This window comes from Marmota monax, unplaced genomic scaffold (genome assembly GCF_021218885.2).
Source record: "Marmota monax isolate L192 unplaced genomic scaffold, Marmota_monax_Labrador192_F-V1.1 WCK01_AAM20220418_F8-fsc00002, whole genome shotgun sequence".
In the NCBI taxonomy this organism is placed as follows: domain Eukaryota; kingdom Metazoa; phylum Chordata; class Mammalia; order Rodentia; family Sciuridae; genus Marmota; species Marmota monax.
The window spans coordinates 6206890-6232649 of record NW_026693571.1 but is presented as its reverse complement, the minus strand read 5'-3'; the positions used below and the strand labels follow the sequence as shown (position 1 = coordinate 6232649).

Genomic DNA, 25760 nt, shown 5'->3' with positions numbered 1-25760 from the left:
GGAGTTCTCGTGGGGATTTCCGGGGATTCCCCGAGAGTTCCCATTGGTTGGGGAAGTGCAGGAGGAGGGATTTCTGGGAGAGATATTTCCGGCTGGGGGTTCCTGGACAAGCCTCATGGCGTTCGGGAGGATTCCCCGGGAGCTGTGTGAAGTGTTTTCCTGCAGTTTAAAAATAAAGTTTGTTCCTGCTTCAGTGGCTCGTGATTTGTGCCCAGCCAGACTGCGGCAAGAAAAGATGGTGGAATGAGATGAATATCATTACCCAAGTATATGTATGAACACAGGAATTGTGTGAATATACTTTGTGTACAACCAGAGATATGAAAAATTGTGCTCTATATGTGTAATATGAATTGTAATGCATTCTGCTGTCATATATAACAAATTAGAACAAAAGAATAAATTTTTAAGAAGTATTTACATTTTGCTTATTAATGCTTCACCACTAATTTTTAAAATCTATGAATCACTAACATCCTGAAAAATAATGACATTTTTTAACAAAGGAATCATAAAATACACATTATTTAATCTGCAACGCAATAATTTCATTCTCTCCTAAAATAAAATAGAAAATCCTGGCTTATTGAAATGCCTGACCTGAAATAAGTTTTCCATCTATCCTCCATCTCTGTTTCTCTCTTAGTGTTCACCATCATTGCGCTATCAAAAAAGTATATAATTCTAAAAAGAAAGTTCCAGAATGGTATTCTGGTCACCCTCCCCATACATATACCACTACCAGAAATAACACTATTCATTGCTATTTCTGTCTTCAAATTTATGACATAATTAATTATATTATAAAACAGGTAAGGTGATCTTGAGGTCATCCTGTTCCAACATTCAAGATCCTTTCAGGAAAAGTATAACTCACTCCCAAAGTATGTACCCCCTGAATATTTTATTTAGCCAAAGCTTAGTTGGAATGTTCTCTTCCTGCTTTATTTATTCATCTTACTTAGATTGTACAGTATTCCATCATTGCTCTCTTCTGCCCCTCCACTGATTTGCTCCTGTTAAAGTCATCCTGACCTTCTTCCCAAACCCATGGACACATTTCTGTTTTCATCCAGCTTCACTATTCTTTCTCACCCCCTTCCTTTCCCCTCCCACCCCTTTGCCCCATCTAAAATTCCTCCATTCCTCCCATGCTCCCCCTACCCATCGCCATTATGAGTCAGCATCCTCATATCAAAGAAAACATTCGGCCTTTGGTTTGGGGGGATTGGCTTTATTCACTTAGCATTATATGCTCCAACTTCATCTATTTACCTGCAAATGCCATGATTTCATTCTCTTTTAATGCTGAGTAATGTTCCATTGTGTATATATACCAAAGTTTCTCTATCCATTCATCTACTGAAGGACATCTAGGTTGGTTCTAAAATTTAGCTGTTGTGAATTGTGCTGCTATCAACATTGATATGGCTGTGTCCAAGGAGTGGGATAGTGGGTCAAATGGTGGTTCCATTCCCAGTTTTCCAAGGAATCTCCATACTGCTTTCCATATTGGCTACACCAATTTGCAGTCCTACCAGCAACATGTGAGTGTGCCTTTTCCCCCACACTCTCGCCAACACTTATTGTTGTTTGTATTCTTAATAGCTGCCATTCTGACTGGAGTGAGATGAAATCTTAGAGTAGTTTTGATTTGCATTTCTCTGATTGCTAGAGATGTTGAACATTCTTTCATATGTTTGTTGATTGATTATAGATCCTCTTCTGAGAAGTGTCCAGTTCCTTGGCCCATTTATTGATTGGGTTATTTGTTGTTGTTTGTTTGTTTGTTTGTTTTTGGAGTTTAGCTTTTTGAGTTCTTTATATACCCTAGAGATTAGTGCTCTATCTGATGTGCTTGTGGTAAAGATTTGCTCCCATTCTGTAGGTTCTCTATTCACCTCACTGATTGTTTCTTTTGCTGATAAGAAGGTTTTTAGTTTGAATCCATCCCATTTATTGATTCTTGGTTTTAATTCTTGCAATACAAGAGTTTTATTAAGAAAGTTGGTGCCTAATCCAACATGATAGAGATTTGGTCCTACTTTTTCTTCCATTAGGTTTAATTCCTAAGTCCTTAATCCACTTTGAGTTGAGTTTTGTGCATGGTGAGAATAGCTGGATATAAAATCAGCACCATAAATCAAAGGCATTTTTGTACATCAGTCAATTCTGCTGAAAGTGAAACTAGGAAAACCACCCCATTTACAATAGCCTCAAAAAAAAAAATAAGATACAAATTTAACAAAAGAGGTGAAAGACCTCCACAATGAAAACTATAACATGCTAAAGAAAGATATTAAAGAAGACCTTAGAAGATGGAAAGAACTACCTTGATCTTGGATAGGCAGAATTAATATTGTCAAAATGACCATACTACCAAAAGCACTATACAGATTTAATGAAACCCCAATCAAAATCCCAATGGAATTCTTTATAGAAATAGAAAAAGCGAGCATGAAATTCATCTGGAAAAAATAAGAGACCCAGAATAGCCAAAGCAATCCTTCTCAAGAAGAGTGAAGCTGGTGGCATTACTATTCCAGACCTAAAACTATACTACAGAGCAAAAGTAATAAAAACAGCATGGTATTGGACCAAAATAGACCTGTAGACCAATGGTAGAGAATAGAGGACACAGAGTGTAGCCCACATAACTTCAATTATCTCATATTAGACAAAAGTGCCAAAAACATGCATTGGAGACAAGATAGCCTCTTCAAAAAATGGTGCTGGGAAAACTGGAAATCCACATGTTTTTTCTACATCATTCTAGGGAATCTCTCCCCAGCCTCTCTGAGGACTCCTCTTTTTTTCTGTATAACTCCTAATATTACTGAGTTTCTTTCTCAATGATCTCTTTTCATCCTGTCTATTCTCACTCATTAATCTCTAACTAGTTAGTTTTTTTTTTTTTTTACTAACTCTAAGTCATTTATCCAAATTCCTATGTGTCTTACCTAGGTCTGTTATTCTTTCTCCTAAATATTTCCTTCCCATTCTTTTTATTTCCACTATTATTGTTTTTAACTAAGCCCAGTCATCACTTGTCTAGAACATTACAGTAATCTTGTAACTCTTTTCCTTAACTATCTTGCCTTCCAATCTACCACCTACTGATATAAACCTTGCCTCATAATTCAATTTTCCCACTACAACAAGCATTCTCTCTTTCTCCTTCTCCTCCTTTTATTTATTTATTTTTGCAAAACTTCATCCCCAGCCCTCAAGGTTACCTTCTAAAAAAAAGTTAAATGATTTAGGGCTGGGGATGTGACTCAGTGGTCAAGTGTCCCTTAGTTCAATCTCTAGTACCTATAATTTCTTGTGAGTCCCCAGTGTTTTGGACACAAATTTACACACTTCTTAAAATGAAACAGATAGCTCTTACATTATGAGCTAATTGCTGCCTATTTTTCAAGCTAATTTCCACTGATCTATCTATCATTGTGATGGCTTTAAGGATATTGATTATGTGCTCAGTCTGGTCGGAATCCATGGCACCAAAAGAACACTTGGCACAAAGCAGATACTTTAAACTTGTTATTTATATTCAAAATTATAAAACTCAGAAAATCAAAATGAACATGATGCTGCAATCAGTCCTTCTCAGTGTATCCCAATGCACTTCCTTCATAGGTGCACATGTCAAGCTTCTGCCATGGCTGAAGCTTGTGCTATTAAATTTTCACCCAAGGAACCACTATCTTTGCAAACTTCCCCAAACTGAATATGGTGATCACAAATGAGATATTATATGTGTGTTTCTGCGATTCTGGGGACTCTACCAGGAAATCTTATCAAAGACCAACTTGACTGTTCTCTAAGTATCTGGAAGATAAATGACTCATTAGGTCCCTCCTCTTCCATCCATACCCTTTCTTCTTTTCCAAGTGTCCAGTGCTCTCTTCTAGGCTCTCAAATACCCAGTCCTTCTCCCTAAACACTCATTTTCTAACATTTTTACTCACCTCACAAACAATTCTGCAAAACCAATTAGTCCCTCACATGTTTTTAAGTTGATATGCATTGTTTATCATAACTTTAAATAGAAGACCTTTAAGAAACAAAACTTTAACATATTCTAAATGTGCTCAATGAAAATGATATATCCCAGTGATTTGAAGCTCCCTATCATCCATTTAAAAACACATGTGCAAGTTCTTCAACAATAGGAAATTTTACATTATTCCTTTATCTCCTTAAAATTCTGTTTTCATTTCACTTTCTCCATAAAATTTTCTCCTAATATAAAATAGTTTATATGTCTCAAAGTTTGGATTGCATTTTGTTTTCTTTTTGGTACTAGAGATTGAACTAAGGGACACTTGACCACTGAGTCACATCCCCAGCCCTATTTTGTATTTTATTTAGAGACAGGGTCTCACTGAGTTGCTTAGCACCTCACTTTTGCTGAAGGTGGCTTTGAACGAGAGATCCTCTTGCCTCAGCCTCCTGAGCCTCTGGAATTACAGCCATGAGCCACCGTGCCTGGCTTGAATGCATTTTTAATACAATGAAAATATGTATACGTTGAAACTATTTTTGCTTCTTTTGACATTAGACAATAAGTATTAAGTTTTTTAAGATAAGTTATACCAATAATACTCATTCAGAATAATTATTCATTCAGAAAGATGAAATTATATAGTTTGATTAGTATTAAACAGAAAAAAAGTTTTATTTAAAATGCATTTTTCAGTGAGATGTATGGGGATTTTAAAAATAGTTCATGGATGAATTTTATTTACAGTTAGAATAAAACAGTATTTCACAAAAATTAAACTCTGTTTAGAAACAGAAAGAGTTTTGTTATACAATGCTTTTTAGTTATGTGAACTTTTTCCATGGGCATTTATTAAGAATTATGTAGTCCTCTCTCACAAACAGTTTTGTAAAGTGATCTATCTTCTAACTACTCAGTTCTTTCATTCTGTTTTTTGGGGAGGCAGAGCTGGAAACCATGCAACTTGCCTGAGGTTTTCTTACCTAGTTATTAAAGTCCTTCACTCTCTCAGATTCTGGGAAGTACACCAAAGGCTTTACCAAAATGTTTCAAATTACCATTAAAGAAATCTATTCCTCTTCCATTCACATAAAGTTCTTCAACCCAGAAGACTCAGAAAGGATTAAGAAAGTTTAAATATCATTGCCTTCAAAAACTTTTCCAATAAAATGCACTTTTTAAAATATTTTTTAAGTTGTTGTTGGACATGATACCTTTATTTATTTATTTTTATGTGGTGCTGAGGATCAAACCCTGTGCTCGCCCATGCTAGATGAGGCTCTACCGCTGAGCCCCAACCCCAGCCCCCAATAAAATGTATTTTGATAAATAATTTTAAATTTTCTCTTGTATTTTTGATTTGTTTTTGGTTTTTGGTCAAAACTTGGACTTTAGATTGTTTCATGGAAGGACAGTGCCCACCATATAACCCAGTTAAACCATCCTCACTATCAAACCAGTCAGCCTCACCAGATTTTCTATCAGAAAAATTCTAACTTCATTTTTGGTGTAAATAAACCAGGTAATGTGTGTGTCTCTGTGACATCAAGCTCACTTCTGCAGTCTGATTCTGAGATGCAGCACAGAAATGCAGACTTAATAAGATTTTGTCCTTTAATAATAAATTTAAACAATGTCCCATTCATTGTTTCTTACTGATCTTCTATTTTCTTGTAGCTCAAAGGACTCTCCATTCTGATTTAGTCCAAATAAGGAGCTTTTTGCTCTTTGATTAAGAGAAGGAACTTTCTGTAGTAATACAACTCCCAGCATACCTTTCAACAGAGTAATTCCTAAAGGGGTGTGTCTTGTGACAAAACTGCCGAAAGTCCCCGGTGTTGAATTACACAACCGTGTTCTGAGACAGTGACAGCATTTGTTTTCTTTCAGATTCCAACTTCCTGAAACCAAGGCTGTTTATGAGAAACAGTATATTTCGGAGACATTGTACTGGAATTAATTCTTTCCAGAGTCAGATTTGCTGGATCTTAAAGTGTTTTTCCTCTTCTTCGAGATAAAAGTGAGTATCAGCCTTCAAATGAGTAATTGCAGTAGATGTTGTTTATAAAGGATGGCATTATGTGTACGGAAGAACTTCCTCAAATTGTAAATTACTGTATACTTGCTGACCCTATTCATTAACATATCTTGTTTACATTTAAATGACTTTGGTACTCTAAGAACATCTACACTTCTGAAAATTCCTCAGACGTGGGTGAATAGAGGGATGGGATGGAGGAGGGGTGAGGAGAGGTGGGGAAGGGCTACTTACCTACAGTGATAAACTTCAGTATTGTGAAGAGGAGAAAATGAGTAAGTTTTTTTTTTTAATAAGGCTTAATAATAAGGTGCTTACGTCACAGAGCTTGTTAGACCTGCTAATGAACATCTGACCTTATTTTGTCACTGAATCAAGATGTTTGATTAAAGCTTTAAAGAATTGTTGAGATTACTTAGTTTAAAAACCAACCTTGGTACTTTGGTTTAACTGCATAAGAAGTAACCTTAGAAACAACTTCTTTTTTGATGGAATCAATAACTTTGCTAAGAAGCAGGTAGATAAAAGTTACTCTTGACACATGGGAAGAACTGGCAGGAATTCTGGATGTGGGCAAGCATTACATAGTGAGAATGAAAATCTAAATTCCTTCCTGTGTCTAGTTAGAAGAATCCTTTCATTGAAGAATTTTATCATTTGCCAGGTCTGGTGGCCCCTGTAATCAGGAGGCTGAGGCAGGAGGATCATGAATTCAAAGCCAGCCTCAGCAAGAGTGAGGTGCTAAGCAGCTCAGTGAAACCCTGTTTCTAAATAAAATACAATAAAAGGGGGTAGGGATGTGACTCAGTGGTCAAGTGCCCCTGAGTTCAATCCAAGATACTCACCCCTCCAAAAAAAATTTAGAATTTGAACGGAGGACTCTAGCTTACTTTGGAAAGCCACAAATTAAAACCTTTAATATTATTTGAGATTTTAAGAAGGCTTATGGCAGAAGCAGGACCAGAAAACAGAGGACTTTATGACGCAACCTAATGGCATCTCTATTTCTAATATTTGCTTTTATCTCCCTCTCGGTTTTTGTTTTGTTTTTTAACTTAGCGTCTCTAACATTTTTACATATCGACTCTGGGTTGGGTGATATCTCATCTTTAAGAACACTTTAAATTTCTCTTATGTATTCGCTGTCACTGTCCAAGCATACACATGGGCGCTAGCATCATCTCCCCAAACATGATGGAGAGAGCAAGTGTAACTGTGCCACAGATCCCAGAGGCCTCCAAGTCTGGGTGGTGTGCCACGGATTTCATGTCTGTAAGGTGTATATACTTTCTCATGGGGGTGGATGTCAGCAAAATTACCTCCTGGGGGACACTCCAGAAATGAACAAATGCCAAGTCAAGTCATTATGACTGCTGAACCAACAATTAACTTCTCTCATCTCCTTCCCAACTCTCCAGCCTGGAAAGGAGCAAAATACTTAAAATTATTCTAAAAATAACTTCCTCCCCACTTTAAAGATCATATGAATCTGAGATGGATCTAAAGTTCTTCCCCCCATAAGACACCAAAATGTTACAGCATCCCTACCTGCACAAGAAGGAAGCCAATAATTAATTTACATTTAAAAAATGTATTTAAAATTTTTTCAAAAACTCATGTAAATCAAATGACAGATGTTATAAAATCTTATATATGATAATACTGAGTGGTGAGCATGGCTGATCTGTTAATCTGGAATGGTACTTCTCCTATAGGATCTAGTTTGGGGTTTCAAATCTGGAATTTTCCTTAAGAATACATGTGTGTGTGTGTCAAGATATTTCTGAATTCCATGACTCCTACCATTCTAAAGAATTTTACAGATCCCTTTCCCCTGAACACACACATATCCTGCCTTTTCTGTCCCTTAATTTTTCAATAGAATGATGTTTGGGGGCATAAGCTGTTCTTTGTAAAGAGTTTTTCTTCTTGAAATTTTAAGCACCTAGAGGCTGAATAATTTACAGGAACTTGCATTCACATTTCTGGTACAAACACAGTCCCTATGCTTGTTATTGTCATTGACACCTCTCTAATGGGGGAGTCTTTGTTTCTTGATATTAACTGTGACATCTTGGATGTTGCTATTTGCTTTATTTATAGTGTGTTAAGGATAAACAAACTTAAAAACAAGACTATTAGCTGGTGCTATCATTCTGTGTCTGAAAAACAGAAAGAGATGATTATAGCCTAAATAGCAGATAGATACAAATACAGTTTCTCTAAAGTATAACATACCTACTACTAACTATAGGTGACATTTTTAACCATTAAAAATTTGAATTACACATTTAGTTTGATGTGAGCAAAAATTATAATTACTTCATAAAAACTCTGATTTTATATATATATTATTGGAAGACACTAAATAAAAAGAAACTGAGATGATTTACTATTGAATTAAGAAACAAATAATACTACAAGTAACATGCAGATACAGCAAAAACAGTGACACCCAAATGTAGCTATGTTGCCCTAATGCATTTGAGACGTGGATATTTTCTAAACCAGTGCAGTGTCTCTGAATTTCACTGGTCTTGGGTTACATCGACCAGTTGATAATATCACCTGTCAAATTTCCTAGTTACAGATGTAGAATATATTTGATGAATAAAGAAGTACTACAAAGTGGCTGGGATTGTAGCTCAGTGGTGGAGTGCTTGTCTCTCACATGTGAGGCACTGGGTTTGATACTCAGCACTACATAAAAATGAAAATATTGTGTCCATCTACAACTAAAAAAAATTTAAAAAAAAGAAATGCTACACATTTCATTTTGAATTATTATAAAACTGATGGAATGCAGAAGGTGGCCAATATTTTTTGAAATAGAATCACAAAAATGGTGAATTGTCCCAGAATGAGAGCTATGGCTCCCTTCTGTTGGTCTGATTAAGACACACAAAGACCTCTACATTGAGGGATGGGGAACTCCAACATCATCTGGGTCAAGCACCATTGATGTATCTTATGCCAAAGGTCATTGAGAAAATGGTCATGTCCAGTAACTCTATTTCTGGGAATCCATTCTTGGAAGGAAATAATTCTAAGTAGGGAAAAAATTCACACAGATATTCATCACAAAGGTATTTATAATAACCAAGAAGTTCAAGCATTCTAACAAAGGGGAAAGTTTAAACAAATTATAGTCTGCCTGTAAACCATGCTGGAATGAAGGATAGTAGTATCAGCACAGGAAATGTTGAGTGAAAAATTGATTAAATATCAACTATTATAATTAAAACTTTTAAATACATGCATAAAATGGCATAGATAAAAATTCATAAATTTATGTGGTTGTTGTAGGCAGCTAATTGTTTTTCTTCCTGTCTCTATTTCTCTGAATATACTATGATTAAAAAAAACTTTTGGGGCTGGGGATGTGGCTCAAGTGGTAACGCGCTCGCCTGGCATGCGCAGGGCACTGGATTCGATCCTCAGCACCACATAAAAAATAAAATAAAATAAAGATGTTGTGTCCACTGAAAACTAAAAAATAATAAATATTTAAAAATTCTCTCTCTTTCTCTCTCTCTCTCTTAAAAAAAACTTTCATTGGATTTTTAAAAAATGCTTAATGCATTTCATCTTCTATGTAAGGTTATTGGGCATATATAATTATTTTAAAAATTTATTTGTTCTTTTTAGTTATACATGACAGTAGAATGTATTTGGACATATTATACATACATGGAGTACAACTTCCCATTCTTGTGATTGCACATAATGTGGAGTTACACTGGTCATGTATTCATATAGGAACATAGAAAAGTTATGTCTGATTCATTCTACTGTCATTCCTATTCCCATCCTTTTCCCTCCCCTACATTCCCCTTTATCTAAATCTAATAAACTTCTATTCTCCCCTATCCCATTATTGTGTGTTAGTAACCACATATTTGGTTTTTTGGAATTGGGTTATTTCACCTAGCATGATAGTCTCCAGTTCCATCCATTTACTGGTAAATTTCATTCTTCTTTATGACTTAATAATATTCTTTTGTGTATATATACCACAGTTTCTTTATCCATTCATCTGTTGAAGGGCACTTAGCTTGGTTCCATAGCTTAGCTATTGTGATTTTAGCTGCTATAAACATTGATGTGGTTGAGTCAGTATAGTATGCTGATTTTAAGTTCTTTAGGCTTATGCCAAGGAGTGGGATAACTGGGTCAAATGGTGGTTCTATTCTAAGTTTTCTGAGGAATCTCCAGACTACTTTCCAATAATAATTGTACCAATTTGCAGTCCTATCAATGTATAAGTGTGCCTTTTCCCCCCACATCCTCACCAATATTTATTGTTACTTGTATTCTTGACAGTTGCCATTCTGACTAAAGTGAGATGAAATCTCAGTGTAGTTTTAATTTGAATTTCTCTAATTGCTAGAGATGTTGAACATTTTTTAATATATTTGTTGATTGATCGTATTTACTCTCTGTGAAGTATCTGTTTAGTTCCTTAGCCCATTTTTTATTGGGTTATTTGGTTTTTTTGGGTGTTAAGTTTTTTAATTCTTTTTATATCCTGGAGATTAATACTCTGAGTTGTGGAGGGCAAAGATTTGCTTCCATTCTGCAGGTTCTCTCTTTACATTCTTGATTGTTTCCTTTGCTGTGAAGAAGGTTTTTAGTTTGATACCATTACACTTATTGGTTCTTTATTTTCATTCTTGCGCAGTAGGAATCCTGTTGAGGAATTCAGTTCCTAAGCCGACATGATGGATATTTGGTCCTATTTTTTCTTCTATTAGGCACAGGGTCCCAGATCTAATGCCTAGGACTTTGATCCACTTAGAATAGAGTTTTGTTCAGGGTGAGAAATAGGGGTCTAATTTCAACTGGCTACATGAGACAACTGAATTGACGTGGGTTTATGTTTGTGTTTTCTATTTCTATTTCTATTCTATTGGTGCCAATACCATGCAGCTTTTGTTACTATAGCTCTGTAGTATAATTTAAGTTCTGGTATCTTGATGCTTCCTGCTTTACTTTTCTTGCTGAGGATTACTTTGGCTATTCTGAGCTTATTTTTTCAAATGAATTTTATGACTGCCTTTTCTATTTCTGTGAAGAACATCATCAGAATTATATATATGTTACTCTTTTGAAAATGCTAGTAGAATGCATTAGGTAAAACTATGGTGTTATTAGTACTAAAATATGTTATTAGTACTAAAACTATGGTGTTATTAGTACTAAAATATTAGTACTAAAATATATATATAATATATATATATATATATATATATATATATATAAAATTAAAATATAAAAATCCAATGTAAGGAGGTACACAGGGATTTTCAAGATGGTGGAAAGAGAAGGTGGCTTTCCTGGCTACTCCATGGCATGAAATCAAGAAAGCAGATATGTGCTTCTGAGCAAGGTAGGTGGAAAAAAAAAAAGAGTGTGTATGTGTTGGGTGTACTTTACTGGAATTTAATACTGAACATTCAAAACAGATTGGGGACTCAGGAAATTGGATATAATAAAATAAGAAATCTCCTAAAGCACAAGAAATAAAATCAAGAATCAATAAACGGAATAGATTCAAACTAAAAAGCTTCTTCTCAGCATAGGAAACAATCAATAATGTGAAGAGAGAGCCTACAGATTGGGAGAAAACCTTTAACACATGCACATCTGGTAAAGCTCTAATTTCCAGGATGCAGAAAGAATTAAAAAAATTTAACACCCCCCCAAAAAAAACAACCCAATCAGTAAATGGGCTAAGGAAGTGGAATAGACACTTTTCAGAAGAAGATATACAATTAATCAACAAATATATGAAAAATGTTCAACATCTCTAGTACTTAGAGAAATGCAAATCAAAAAATACTCTTAAGATTTCATCTCCTTCCAGTCAGAATGGCATTTATCAAGAACACAAGCATTACCCTAGGTACATGTATGATTGCACAAATGGTGTGTACATTGTGTACAACCAGAGAAATGAAAAGTTGTGCTCCATTTGTATACAATGAATCAAAATGCATTTGGCTGTCATGTATAACTAATTAGAACAAAAAAAATAATAAAATGGTCATATTTAAAAATAAATAATAAGTGTTGGTGAAGATTTGGGGGAAAAGGTACACTTGTACATTGCTGGTGGCACTGGAGATTGGTGCAAACACTCTGGAAAGCTGTATGGAGATTCCTTAGAATATTTGGAATGGAACCACCAATTGACCCAGCTATCCCACTTCTCATCTATACCCAAAGGACTTAAAATCTGCATACAACAGTGACACAGCCATATCAATGTTTATACCAGCACAATTTGCAGTAGCTAAATTGTGTAACCGACCTAAATGCCCTTCAATAGATGAATGGATAAAAAAAAAACTGTGGTTCATATACACAATGGGATATTATTTAGCATTAAAAGAAAATAAAATCATGGCATTTGCAGATCAATGGACAGAGTGGAGAATATCATGCTAAGCCAATCCCAAAAAACCAAAGACTAAATGTGTTGTTGGTAAGTGGAGGCTGATTCATAATGGACGGGTGGAGTGGGAAAAATGGAGAAATTCGGATTGAGCAAAGGGGAGGGAGGGGAAGAAGGAGCATGGGGGTAAGAAAGATGGCAGAATGGAGGAAGGAGCATGGGGGTAAGAAAGATGGCGGAATGAGACGCACTTCATTACCCTAGGTACATGTATGATTGCACGAGTGGTGTGTACGTCATGTACAACCAGAGAAATGAAAAGTTGTGCTCCATTTGTGTACAATGAACCAAAATACATTTGGCTGTCCTGTATAACTAATTAGAACAAAAAATAATAATAAAATGGCCATATTTAAAAATAAAAGAAAAAGAATAAAAGAAGTCCCACAGCTGCTGTTACAGCTGCTGTTACATGGAGGCACCTGCCAGAGTGGTCCCTCCATGAGCAAAGTGGAAGGATAGGAGAATTAAAGGAACCCCCATTTTTAGGAGTCTGTGTGTCTGGATATGGAGAGTCTAGAGATCAAAGACACTGCCTGACTAAACTGAAAGGCACACTGCATAAAATCCTTATGCAGAAAAGAAGCCCAACTACCCCGACTGCATGCAGAGGACATTAGAAGGAAGCATTTTGCAGCTACAGTGAGGGGCTGGCATATGAGGGAGCTGAGTCCTGCAAAACCCAAGATTGCCCCAAAATATAGGCCTGGCAAACCCACATTGCACGGCATAGAACATGCCTAAGTAATCAGGATATAATCAAAGATGGAGAGGAGAGAGGTTTACACAGGGGAAACTGGTTTTGGAAACCTACCCTGATCTCCCCTCCCCCTCCAATCCAGCTGCTTGCAGGACTGGCTGGGAGAGACACAGCTGGCTGGGAATTTGAAAGGGGGTGGGAGAAACTTTTTTTAGAGACTGAATCTGTGACAGCTGTGAGCCAATCAGCTGGAAGTTTGCTGGGGCCCCTTTGGCTGTGGCTCTCAACAATGGTGGACTAAGAATTGACTCCACCATCACATGAGTGGAACCTGGTGTGCAGTTTTCCAGCGTGGACGGGCAGTTGCTGGGCAGTTGCTGGGCCCTGGAATTGTGCTGATCTAATCTCTAGATCAATTGGCATTCAGCAAAGAGCCTGGAGCCCACCTAAGCCTAAACCCCACCTCCTGGAGTTTCACCTAAGGGATTAGCTCTCCCACTCTAGCAACTTGACCCTGAGGGTGGAGCAAGCATCATACTCTAGTCAACCCCACCTAACTGCTGAGAAGGAAGCTGAGACTCTTTCCAACTCCGATAGGAACAATTCTTTAACTATTCATCCAGATTTTTCCCCTTTTTTCTTTTTCTTTTTGATTGTAAAAAGGCTGGCCTTCCTTTTTTATTTTCTTTCTCAGTCCACTTCATATATTCCAAATCTGCTTTCCACCACTTTTCTTTTTCTTTCTTTCTTTTTTCCCCACCACTTTTCTCTCTTTCTGAATAATTACCTCATAAAACCATTGGGCTAAATTCCACCCAGATGCTCAGGCTGAACACATGGGGATCACCCTGGATCTCTCATTTCTTAACTTAATAATACGTAATGGATTTTGAAGTCACATTGATTCAATTCTCTAGATATCTTTTGACTCTACTCATACATGTCAGTTCTCACGAGGTTCAGGTCCTCAGCCTCTGATCTCAGCCCCTAGTCTGGGTTAGGGCTGTGTTCAGCAGTTTATATCACATCATCTTATTCAGATGCTTCTCATTCCTTCAGCACTTATTTTAATAGGCTTCACGATCTGCCAGCTGCATTTTCTCCAGCCATACCATTTACCTCTCTCTAATACCCCAGAAGAACCTGAACACCAGGGGTGCTTGTTCTCAGACATGTCACACTCTTTATCACCAAATGCTTGGAAGACCATCTCTTTCTTATGTGACCTACTTTTTTTTTTAAGACCCAACTGATGAATTCTTTGGGGAAAACTTCATTTACATTACTGCTCTCTACCAGAGTGGATGGCCACTTCATCCTGTTCGGTTGGCATTTCTTGGGAATGATAGCTTTCCTTTACCCCAGAATATAATGAAGTGATTTGTGATAATTTCTTCTTTGTCCTTGTACACACTTAATTCTCTTTGAGGACCAGGTTATAACTTTTATCTCAGAATCCCTAATTCATGAAACATTGTAGATGGCCAATATGGATTTCTTAAATAAAATTTCATCAATCTCTATTGTTCTGCCCAGTTTATTTATTTTTTTTTAAATGAGACTTAGCTGAAGCTCTCTAGCTCACAAAGGAAGACATTTCCCCTAAGGATTAAGTAAAAACAAAAACTCATAAATTCATCAACCCAGCACTTAAAGAGCTGCATGGAAGTCTAGCAGGGAAAGGTAACTTGCACAAATTCATAGAGCTGATGTGACAGAGTCAGGGTTAGAATCCAGGTCACCAACTATGCCATGAGTAGAAAGAACCTGGGAGCAAGAAGTTGGGATCCAATAGGAAGTGAATAGTCACAAAGCAGAGAGAATTCCTGAGCAGGCAGCATCTATCTAAGGTAACAAGTCAAGGAAGTGCCTGCCTCTCCAGTGATACTCCATCTGTTCACCTGTGCTGAATAATAACAGCTAATATTACAGTCCCCCCTTATCCATAGGAAATACATTAAAATACCTTCAATGGATACCTGAAATTGTAACCAATACAAAACTCTATGTATTGTATGCCTTTTCCTATATATACATACCTATGACAAAGCTTAATTTATAAGTTAGTCACAGTAAGAACTAACAATAGCTGACAATAAATAAAACAATTTTAAAAATATACTTTTGTGTGTGTGGTACTGGGGATTGAGTCCAGGGCTTTGTGCATGATAGGCACATGCTCTACCACTGAGCTACAGCCCCAGGCCTTTTTGTTTTAATTTGAGCCAAGTTCTCATTAAGTTGTTCAGGATGGCCTTGAACTTGCAATCTTCCTGCCTCGGCCTCCAGAGTAGCTGGAAGTACAGGTGTGCATCATGATACCCAGCTTACAATATACTTTTATAAAAATTATGTAAATATGATCTCTCTCAAAATATCTTACTTTATTGTATTCACTCTTCTTCTAATGATGATATGAGATTGTATAATGCCTGTGTGGTGAGATAAAGTGAGATGAATGATATAGGCATTGAGGTATAGTGTTGGGCTACTACATAAGGGTTATTTGAACACTAGCACTGATGTCCTGAGGGTTGATCTGATAACCTAGATGTCTACTAAGTGACTAGCAAGTGGGTAGTATATACAGCATGGATATGCTGGACAAAGGGATGATTCAATATCCTAGGCAGGACAGAATAGGATAGATGAGATTTTATTATACTACACAGAACAGCATGCAATTTGAGTCTCTGAACTTCTGGAATTTTCCATTTAATATTTTTGAACCACAGTTGACTGTAGGTAACTGATGTTGTATAAAGTTAGAACTGTGGATAAGGGGGACTACTGTAATAGTAAACAGCATTTATTATTCATTAATAAACATTAGTTGAGCATGTTCTATGGGTCAGCCTTTCTGCTACAAGTCGTACATGCTTCATCTTGCTTAATGCTCACTACTGTTCTATGAGTCAGGTACTATTATTAGCATTTACTCAATAAAGGAAAGTGATTATTATTTCTCCCTCCTTGCTCTGTTAGGCTATTGGTATGCTCCACCTCCTCCATCTCTAATACCAGCCACTTATCAGAACTATGCAATTGCCTGTTGGCATCTCCTTTGAGATGACCTGCTAGCCAGAACAGAATTTCCCTAGTACCTGCAGATTGTCTGCCCTGCAAAGTGCCTTACTGACTTGAGCAGCTATCTCCAGACCTCATCCTGGCCTTATCTACTCTCCTCCATCCTGCCATCAATCACATGTTGCTGCACTATACCTAGATATGAGGGATTGTTTCCTGACTTTGATAAAGGCTAGCACTCACTGATGATGGTTTACTGTGGGAGTCAGTCATTTGTGTAAGGGAAGGTGGGAGACAGGCACAGTACAGAGATGTCCAGTTCTAAAACAAGATTGAAAGAAAAACAGAAGTTAGTACATGCAGAAGTCATCTTTGAGTTAACCACAGAACATGAGTGATAGAGGATGCACCACCAAAATGATCACAATGCCACCAGTCTTGCTAAATCATTTCTGGATACACCTAGGCGTCTCAACTTAAAGGCAAAAACCAGACTGCTCAATTATTATCAGACAAAGATTATTTCATTAAACTTTAAAAGCTTTCACTTTATAAAACTTCATTATGAAGAAAAACAAAGACATAAATTTTTTTAGAGAGAGGGAGAGAGAGAGAGAGAATTTTAATATTTATTTTTTAGTATTTGGCGGACACAACATCTTTGTATGTGGTGCTGAGGATCGAACCCGGAACGCACGCAAGCCAGGTGAGCGCGCTACTGCTTGAGCCTCATCCGCAGCCCAAAGGCATAAAAATTTTGTGATATTTATTTCTTAGTGGACCGTAAGTAGTTCTTACTCTCTTTTTTTTATCTAATTTTTTGTCTGCAAGTTTTCTATAATAATATTTTTATATTATAATAATACAATGTTTTTAAAATATAGATTTAAAAATATGCATGTGTGTGTATGTGTGCGTGTATATATCACACAAAGAATCTTTATGACTTTTTTTTTTGGTGCCAGGAATTTAACCCAGGGACACTTAACCACTGAGACATATTCCCATCCTTTTAATTTTTTTAATGTATTTAATTATTCTAATTTTTTATACATAACAGCAGAGTACATTTCAATTCATAGTACACGTAATTTTTCATGTCTCTGATTGTACACAAAGTAGATTCACATCATTCATGTCTTCATACATGTACTAGGGTAATGATGTTCATCTCATTCCACCATCTTTGCTACCCCCATTCCCTCTCCCTTCTCCTCCCTCTGCTTTGCCCTATCTAAAGTTCCTCCATTCCTCCCATGCTCCCCCCCACACCCCCATTATGGATCAGCATCCACATTCAGCCTTTGGTTTTTTGGGATTGCTTACTTTATTTCACATGATATTCTCCAACTCTGTCCATTGACCTACAAATGCCAAGATTTTATTCTCTTTTAATGCTGAGTAATATTCCATTGTGTGTATATACCACAGTTTCTTTTTCCATTTATCTATCGAAGGGCACAATTTAGCTATTGTGAATTGTGCTGCTATAAACATTGATGTGGCTGTGTCCCTGTGTCCCTGTATGCTGTTTTTCAGTCCTTTAAGTATAAACCAAGGAGTGGGATAGCTGGGTCAAATGGTGGTTCCATTCCAAATTTTCCAAGGAATCACCATACTGCTTTCCATAGTGGTTATACCAATTTGCAGTCCCACCAGCAATATATTAGTGTGCCCTTTTCCCCACAGCCTCACCAATACTTATTGTTGTTTGTATTCTTGATAGCTGCCATTCTGACTGGAGTGAAATGAAATCTTGGAGTAGTTTTGATTTTCATTTCTCTAATTGATAGACATGTTGAACATTTTTTCATATATTTGTTGATTTATTCCATTCCTTTTTATTTTTTATTTTGAGACAGAGTTTCACTAAATTGCTTAGGACCTTGCTAAGTTGCTGAAGCTAGCTTTGAACTTGTAATCCTCTTGTCTAAGCCTCACTAGCCCTTTCATGTTTGAAATGCTTCTTTTTAACCCTTTTCAGGAGCCTGGAAGCATTTGGTTGTCTGGCAATGCCTTTCTCTTTCTTGCAAGCCAGTAGCCAGAGTATATGTAAAAGGAAATTGCATTAAAAAAAAACAACAAAAAAACAAGCATTAGTTATTGTGCCACAGACAGACAGCAGAAATTCCACAGTGTCTCAACAGAGCCATTTCCCCTAAATCACAGCTGACAGAGGAAATGACTTTCTGGTCTGCAAATGCAGGTGCAGGAAGTAAAAGCTGAGTGCATGAACCAGCCCAGGCCAAGTTCCTTCCACAAGGTGCATCCCTTCAGGTTGTCCCATCTGCTCCTTCTCAGCAAATTCACAGCTCATCCAAGGGCTGACCTTTTATTGCACTGTGCAGGGAAGGTGGAGTCAGTAATTGAGACCAATCAGGATTTTAATCGGGTGTGTTGGGAATGTAATGTTTATTTGATGATCAAAGTGCAGATACCAAGCTAGAGTTGAAAATATGTCTCTGAAATTCAAAAGAGTTTGGGGAACAATAATGGTCAATGAATATGTGGTATTTAAAACCATTAATTGAATGAAAGGAGTGAGTGTAGAGGAAGAAGGAAAGAGAACTTGAGACAGAACTTTTGCATATTCTAACAGTAAGGAGTTCTAGAAGAGAAGAACAGCCAAAAAGGGTAAGAAGGAGTGATCTGTGATAGGAAAACCAATAGAGTATTGTGTCCTGGGATAAAAGAGAGAAGGGAGGGGTAGGTGCTGTTGGTAGGTCCTCCCCATGAGTGCTGTCTGCTGGGTTTGTCCATCTTTGGTAAGGGCAACCTCAGTGGAGTCATGGGGCAACACTCTTAAGCTTGTTAAGAGGAAATGAGAAGACACAGTTCAAAGTTTGAGTAGAAACAATTTTCTCAGAAATATTGCTAAGAAAGGGCAATCACTGCTGATGACAGTGAATTCAAGAGAATTTCTTCTGAGATAGAAGAAAGAATGTCATGTTTATAAATAGGATTGAGCCAAGGGAGAGCAAAAAACTTAATGAAGGAAGAGATTTGAAAGAGGAGGGAGAAAGGCTGACGCAATATTCTCAAGTAGACAGAGGTGGAATTACTGCAAGAATGGAGTGCTTGGTTTTAGATGACTTGTGCAGTTCAGCTCTGGTATCAGATGACAAGGCACAGTATGGGGTGCAGCTGCTGTTAGATTGAGAGTGGTGAGTGAGAATGTGTGGAAGTCCTCTTCTGACTGCTGAGGATGGGAGTACAGGAGGAAGGGAGAGAAAATGCAAATACTTCACATGAATGGGAGGTGAACGGAAGTGCCCTGTGATTGCCTGGGAGCACTAATAGCACATGAATGGTGGAGGTTCAAGTTCAGGAATTGAAAGTGAAGTCTGGGAAATATGGTTATTTCCACCCGCCTGCCCCCCCCCCCCCCCGCCTGCCCCTGGCCCAATATGTTTTATCTGTGCCAAATCTAGATTCAACGAGACTAGTGATTTTGCTAAACAAGTACCACAAATGAAATCCAGGCTTTCGAAGACTAAAGGGGGGAATTTGAGAATATGGAGGAGTGAACATTGTTTGTAGTCACAGCTCAGTGTGTATGATCAAGGGAGTGAGTGGCGTGGGGTGAAAGATGCATCTTGGAAGAAAGCATTTATAAAAACAATGTTTTGGATCACTGCATGGTTATTGAATATCCAAGAACAGGGTGGGATGCGAGTGAGAGTTTTAGCAGTGACACAGAAGCTAAATAATGCCCTGAGAGTTGGCCCTTGACAGCAACCATGAGGGGCAGAGGGTAACATAATCTGGTGATATGAGTTTCAAAAGTGGGGAGAGGGGAGTGTGGATTAAACAAGAAGGTGAAAGCAAGGTCCAGAGTGGCCATGAAGACCAGGAGACTGCTCACCCAGGGGCTGGAGGAGACTAAGCTGCCTCTTGCAAGGGCTGCAGAGAGGCTATAAATGTAATCATTGTGAAAGTAATGTGATCAAGTAAATTCAGTGAAAATAAATAATTTTTTTGTATAAATATCATACATGATTCCCTATATCTGGTGAGCCCAAGAGTAATAAATAGATTTTTTTTTAAGTCAGTGAGTGCAAGTCTCAGAACATGCAGAGTCAAGTCTCTTCATTCTCTGCATAACAAAATGATCAGATATTATCACCACTGATGGTTTAGATTTCTGGTGGTGAGATTTCTCTCCTACAGAATTGAACTGCTTCAAAAGTTGAAGGAGAGTTTTGGAACTCCTTCCTACTTAAGGGGGTGGCGGGGGAGACCAAAAAGCCTTTGATGTGACATTCCTCCTCCTTATATATCTGAAATAATGGATAGTGATGATACCAATTGCAACTTCACTCCTATTTGACCCAATTATGAGAAATATTGTCCTATTCATTCTCTTTTTATAAAAAGTCTTCTGTGTTTAATGGCTTTATCTTGACCAGGAACTTCTAAATAAGTAATGAATTGAAATCTAATGGCCACAAATTTTGGTAAGTTTTCATATAAGAATTTTGAACTGAGTTTTTTTTTCTAATTATATAGTAATACATAGTCATTATGAGAAATATGAAAAGACAGGGAAATATTTTAAATACCTTTTAGAGGAAAAGATGGTTAACATTTCATTGTATTTTTTTCTGGTTCTTCTTGAGTGATATTTTAAAATTATAGTAAGATAAACATAACATCAAATATACCATCTTAACCATATTTAAGTGTACAATTTGATGGTGTAAAGTACATTCAAATTATTGTGCTACTATCACTATCTATCATCTATCCACAGAACCATTTATAACTTGCAAAATTGAAACTCTGTAATCATTAAACAATAACTTCCTATTTCTTTCTTCCCAGGGCCTCCGGGAATCACCATTCTACTTTCTGTGCCTATGAATTTGATTACTTTGGATCCCTCATGTAAGTAGAATCATAGAGTATTTTCCTTTTGTGACTAATTTCTTTCACTCAGCACAATGTTGTCTATATTAATCTATGTTATGTAGCAAGTGTCAGAATTTACTTCTTTTTGAGACTGAATAATATTCTATTGTATGTCTGTACCAATTTCATTTGTCTGTTCATCCATCAATGGAAGCATGAGTTACTTCCACCTTTAGGCTATTACAACCAATACTGTTGTGGACATGGTTATACAAATATCTCTTTGAGACCCTGCTTTCATTTCCTTGGGGTATATACTCAGAAATAAAATTGATGGATGCAATGATACTTCTGTTTTTATTTTTAAGGGAAATTTCACACTGTTTTCCATAGCAGCTGCACCATTTTATTTTCTTTCCAAGAACATACAAGGGTTCCAATTTCTCCATATTCTCTTCCACACTTGTTATTTTCTGTTCATGATGGATGTGAGGTGGTATCTCATGGTGGTTTTGATTTGCAATTCTGCAGTGATTAATGACATGGAGGATCTTTCATGTTCTTATTAACTATTTTTCTATCTTCTTTGGAGAAATGTCTATTCAAGTCTTTTTTAAACTGAGTGGTTATTGTGTTGTTGAATAGTGGATGTTCTTCATGTATTCTGGGTATTAACTTCTTATCAGACATATGATTTGCAATTCTTCCCCATTCTACAGGTTTTTTTCTTTTCACTCTGTTGATAGTATTCTTTGATGCAAGAGGGCTTTAGTTTTTATGTGGACTATTTCTTTTCTTTTGTTGTTGTATCCATGAAATCATTGCCACATGCAGCATCAATGAGTTTTAAAGTTTTAGCTCTTACATTTGAGCCATTGATCCATTTAAGTTATTTTATTTTATATGTTTTGAGGTAAGGGTCCAACTCCATTCTTTTTCATGTGGATATCCAGTTTTGCCAATGCCACATGATGAAAAACTGTTCCTATTGAATGGTTTTGGAAATCTTGTTAAAAATAATTTGAATATATATGAATATATATGTTTTATTACTATATCTTTGTGGTAAGTTTTGAAATCAGGAAGTGTAAGTCCTCCAATTTCCTTCTTCTTTTTAAAAATTGTTTTAGATATGCAGAGTCCCTTGAGATTGCATATGAATCCTATGATGGATTTTTCTAGCTCTGGAAAAAATGTCAGTAGTTTTTCATAATTTTTTACATAGTTGCTATTACACTGTATGAACAATTTTATATTCTGCTTTTCTTACTTAACATTATTATACATTTAAACCATTAAAAATAAACATTATTCCTTTTTATTCAAATACTTCATAAACATACTTTACAATCGACTATGTAAAGAGAAATGTACAAATGGAAGTATAATGAAAGCTTTGCAAATATTTTGCCTCAAATCACATGATTTCTAAATACTTTAAATGCTATAATTACAAACATGAGAAGAATATGATTCAAGCCATCTCAGAATATGAGACTATAATATTTATAAGTAGGAAGGAATAACAAACAGTGGTACTACTTTAAAAGACTTCGTTAAAGTTTATACTTATATTACTTTTAACTAATTGTAACTCTAGAATGTGTTTATTTACTCAATGAATATTAACTGAATCTAAAGATTTTTGAAGCTCTGGGAATCTGTATATAAATTATATAAGGTCATCATCTGCTGGGAAAGTGAATGAATACCAAAATGTAACAAAAGTCTGTGTCATGAACTTTTACTTTCTTATTTAGTCTTTGCATAAGTCCTATTGGGAAGTGGTATTAGCCACAATAGGGATGAGGAAATTAAAGTTCACTTCCAAAAAGCTGACCAAGTCATTAGAGGTGACACAGATAGTGAGTGGAAAGAATATAAGTTCAGGGTTGTCTGACTCCAAAGCTCATGCTGTTTTCACTCCTCCAGTTTGTTTTAGGCACTTATGATCTCATACACAGGGCAGAAGCATAAATAGCTCTCTGTATTGTGAACAAAATACTCTAATAGCAATTATTCTTCCTTATTTGAGTTTAAAAAAAAAGCTTTTGAGAATGTTTTAGTTAGCTTTTTCGTCACTGTGACCAAAAACCTGGAGGGAACAATTAAAGGAGGAAAAATTTATATGGGGCTCTTGATTTCAGAGTTCTCAGTCCATAAATGGCCAACTCTATAGTTCTGGGCCCACTGTGAGGCAGAACATTATGGCAGAAGTTCAGGAGTTTGGATTTGGTGGCAAAGAAAAGCCACTCAGAATATGGCAACAGCAAACAGAGAGTGTTCCGTTCACCAGGGTCAAAATATAAACCCAAAGGCATGGCCCCAGTGACCTGTCTCCTCCAGCCCCACCTTGCAGTTACCACCCAGTTGATCAATAACTGTGGATTAATCCACTCATGGTTCGAGGCTCTCATCACCCAATCATTTCACCTCTGGAAATTCTTTCTTTGTCTAACATATGAGCTTTTGGAGGATACCTGGTATCTAAACCATAACAGAGAAGCAGCATTATAACCTAAGACCTGAAAACAGGATTTCATTAGATAAAAATTGTAGAGAAGAACATTCATTCATTCATTCATTCATTGTCCATTAAGAAAAAACTTGCATTCAGTTTCTGCAGTATGCTAGACACACCATCACATGCTGAGATATAGAAAAGAATGTTCAAAACACTGTGGAGACAGTTAAGTACCTGACTTATAACAGAGGCTGGTATCAAACTCTGGCACAGAGTTGAAAACTAATTGCCGGGGACACTCTTCCAGGGTACTAAGAGCAAGTTCACCATGGAAAAAGCTTCCTGGTGTCAGGTGGTGCTGAGCATAACAGATTGGACCCTCCATGTTGAGTTCAGGAATTTGGATTTCAGCCTCTGGACAGTCAGCCAGCAGCAATAAGTAGGGAAGTGACTGTCAGTTCTGGTATCTTAAGAAGCTATCAGGTAGCAAATAAAGGATAGAGTATGAGACCTGGCAAAGAGACAGGTAGCAGGAAGTTAAGAATCCAAACTGGAGACAGAGCTAGGCATTGTGGCATATGCCTGTATTCTCAACAGCTTGGAAATCTGAGACAGGAGGATAGCAAAGTTCAAAGCCAGCCTCAACAACTTGCTGAGGCCCTAAGCAACTTGGCAAGACCCTGTCTCAAAATTAAAAAAAAAAAAAAAAATTTAAAGGGCTTGGGATGTGACTCAGTGGTTGAATACCCCTGGGTTCAATCCCCAGCACCAAAACAAACAAACAAGAGATAGAACATGGAAGAATCAGCAAGAAGAGGGACTGAGAGAGCAAAACCATATCTGCAAGGTAAAGTTGATCAGTTTTGTCATCTGTAGGATGTGTGCTGAGAACAATAGAGATAAGAGAACAGCATGAACAATGGCTTTGGATCTGTCCACATCTAAAAACACTGTATTATTATTTTGGAGCAAAAGATCCATAAAGCATTAAGTAAAATATAAGTCTATTTTGACTTATCAGTATTTTGTATAGTATATTTAGCCATTCTAAAATACTCTGAATAGTTTCACTGACACCACACACACACACACACACACACACACAGTTTAAACATGCCCCACAATGACATTGACACTACCCATTTGGTTAGCAGGCTCTTTCTCCATAGAAAGTACAGTTATAGCTGGGTATGATGGCTCACACGTGTAATTCCAGCAACTTGGGAGGCCAAGATAGGAGGATCACAAATCAAAGGCCACCCTAGAGAGACTCTTGACAAGTTGGCAAGATCCTCTCTCAAAAAACAGAAAGGACTGGGGATATAGCTCAGTGGCAAAGCAACCTTGGGTTCAATTCCCAGTAATAACAACAACAAAATGCATAATGACAAAATCAATTTTGTCATTACTACATTGAAGCATAGTTTTTGAGACAGTGGATTAGTGAATTTTTTTCTAAGATGAAAGTCAAAAGGATTATTTTTACTGAAAGATTTACAAAAAGATTACTGGTCAGGTAAATAATATGTTTTGCTATTTTCATACTTAATGAAGATTTCCATTCCTTCAGGTCTTTACTAAGTCTTGTAAATTATTTAGACCTGTTTTTCTCTGTAGAGTTCCTCGTTTGTTTTCTTTTTTATGTAATTTTTTCCCATTGTTTTCATTAATAAGTAATATACATCTAGTTCAAGGTATTATTGCTGGTAATGGTGCTAATGCGTGCCACCAGAAGAGGGCAGCAGTGAGGTGCTTAGAAGAAGAACTAATTTTTTGGCTTTGAAATTGCACACCAGCTTTAAGACCAAGAATGATGTGACAAACAAATTTAGTGCTGACATGGTAATTAACATCCAGAATTGACTTATTTTTTGGTCAGAAACTATCTCATAAACATTGCCACAGAATTTTAAGAAAATCTAATGATGTGCTTATAATGCAAGAGGGTAATACATTTGTGGAAATTTTTCTGCTGTCATATATAAATTAAAAAAAAAATTTAAAAAGATCGATGAAGATTGACACAAAGAGATGTTCTGAAATTTTTACATTCGACTGAAGAGGAAAGATTGGAGATGCACTAAAATGAAGCATGTTGTTTCTTGTCACTTCAAGAGTGTAGGCTGATAATTTAATACTTTACATAGATAATCAAAATATCTTTAAATATATTTTATCTTTAAATATAATTATCTTTAAATATAACTTTAAATATAT

At 36.6% G+C, this 25760-nt stretch overlaps 1 protein-coding gene across 8 annotated transcripts in view; it reads left to right on the top strand.

The window, feature by feature from the left end:
• Nucleotides 1-5869: 5869 nt before the first annotated feature.
• Nucleotides 5870-25760, top strand: part of Alpk1 (alpha kinase 1) — a 151192-nt gene continuing 131301 nt past the window's right edge. For 5 of the 8 annotated variants that reach the window (XM_046459130.2, XM_046459128.2, XM_046459129.2 and 2 more), the window contains exons 1-2: nt 5870-6026; nt 21053-21115. The gene's annotated coding sequence lies outside the window, so the exon portion shown is untranslated. Of the gene's footprint in view, nt 6027-16868; nt 16935-21052; nt 21116-25760 lie in introns of all 8 variants that reach the window. The other 3 variants (XM_058583771.1, XM_058583769.1, XM_058583770.1) reach the window with 1 other exon arrangement.